Source organism: Somniosus microcephalus, chromosome 25 (assembly GCF_052327205.1).
Source record: "Somniosus microcephalus isolate GS21.2 chromosome 25, FLI_Smic_1.0, whole genome shotgun sequence".
Taxonomy (NCBI): Eukaryota; Metazoa; Chordata; class Chondrichthyes; order Squaliformes; family Somniosidae; genus Somniosus; species Somniosus microcephalus.
In genome coordinates this window covers 55,182,281-55,183,672 of record NC_141011.1, presented here as the reverse complement: position 1 = coordinate 55,183,672, position 1,392 = coordinate 55,182,281, and the positions used below count along the sequence as shown (strand labels likewise).

Genomic DNA, 1,392 nt, shown 5'->3' with positions numbered 1-1,392 from the left:
CCTCGGGAGCCGGCGCCTCACAACTTGAGCCGTCTTGAGGAAATACCCTCCGTGCCTTTTCATTCCGCATGGAGGGGTTTCCTGTACGGGCTGCTCCTGCACACTCTCCACTTTGCCATCTACGCCTGCCGTCCGGACACACCTTGGTGTGCCATCTTGCCTTCCGGCGGAGGTCCCCAATGGAGGGCTCTCTATGCGGGAGTCCTCCCCTGTTCTATTGGGGACTTGGCCTGGAGGGTGTTGCACGGGGCAGTCCCGTGCAATATATTTTTAAGTAGGTTCACGGTCTCCCAGGCTGCCTGTTTGTTCTGCGGCCTGGAGGAGTCTGTTTTTCATATTTATGCAGAATGTGAGAGGTTGCAGCCCCTCTTCCATTATTTGAAGGGGCTGCTCCTCGTTTTTTGGTTGCACATCAGTCCCACGCTCTTGATCTACGGTCACCCGGTGCGGAGGGGAGCGGGCAGGTTGGAGGACCTCCTCGTGGATCTGCTCCTGGGCCTGGCTAAAAAAGCCATCAATTGGTCCAGGCAGCGGGGCGGTCGAGGGGGCCGTCCAGACAGATTGCCTCCCTCTCTTCCGCGGCCATGTTCGCGCCCGGGTGGCCCTGGAGATGGAGCACGCGGTGTCCGCCGGCGCGCTCGAGCACTTCCATGACCGGTGGGCGCCGCGGGGACTGGAGTGCATAATTGGATTGGAGAACCAAATTTTAATTTGATTTGCTAAGGTTTATTTAAAGTTTTAATTACAGTTTATTTGTTTAATTTACTTGGTCCATTTAAAAGAGGGACCACACTTCAAAAAGTGCTTAATTGGCTGTAAAGCGGGTTGGGACGTCCGGTGGTCGTGAAAGGCGCTATAGAAATGCAAGTCTGTCTTTTTGTTGCTCTAGCCAGCCTCCCTGGCAACCGAATGGCCCCGCGTCGTCCCCTCAACCATGAGAAAACTAAGTTGACAAAAAAAAATCCACCCCCATCGACCTGTGGCTGGAGAAAGTACAGGACTGGGAATGAATGTTAGCGGCGCTGGGCCGTGAGAAACCTTTCCTCCCCCGCCCGGGCCCAGCGGCTGCTGTCACCATGGCAAACCGCCCAGCCGCTAGGCCCGAAGCCTGGGCCCAGGGTGGATCGGCGGAGGCGGGCAGTCCGGTGAGGAGCGCTGGGGATTGGGACAGTGCGGGTCGGGGAGGAGGAGGAGGAGGGGGGAGGGGGAAAAGCTCGGTGGGGTTTGTCGGGGGTGGGGGGAAAGCTCGGTGGGGTTTGTCGGGGGTGGGGGGAAAGCTCGGTGGGGTTTTGTCGGGGGTGGGGGGAAAGCTCGGTGGGGTTTGTCGGGGGTGGGGGGGAAAGCTCGGTGGGGTTTGTCGGGGGTGGGGGGGAAAGCTCGGTGGGGTTTTGT

At 58.8% G+C, this 1,392-nt stretch overlaps 1 protein-coding gene across 4 annotated transcripts in view; it reads left to right on the top strand.

Annotated features, from left to right (window-relative positions):
• Window positions 1–1,022: 1,022 nt before the first annotated feature.
• The window catches only part of cfap74 (cilia and flagella associated protein 74), a 306,038-nt gene continuing 305,668 nt past the window's right edge, over window positions 1,023–1,392 (top strand). For 2 of the 4 annotated variants that reach the window (XM_085967503.1, XM_085967506.1), the window contains exon 1: window positions 1,037–1,145. The gene's annotated coding sequence lies outside the window, so the exon portion shown is untranslated. Of the gene's footprint in view, window positions 1,146–1,392 lie in introns of all 4 variants that reach the window. The other 2 variants (XM_085967505.1, XR_015073585.1) reach the window with 2 other exon arrangements.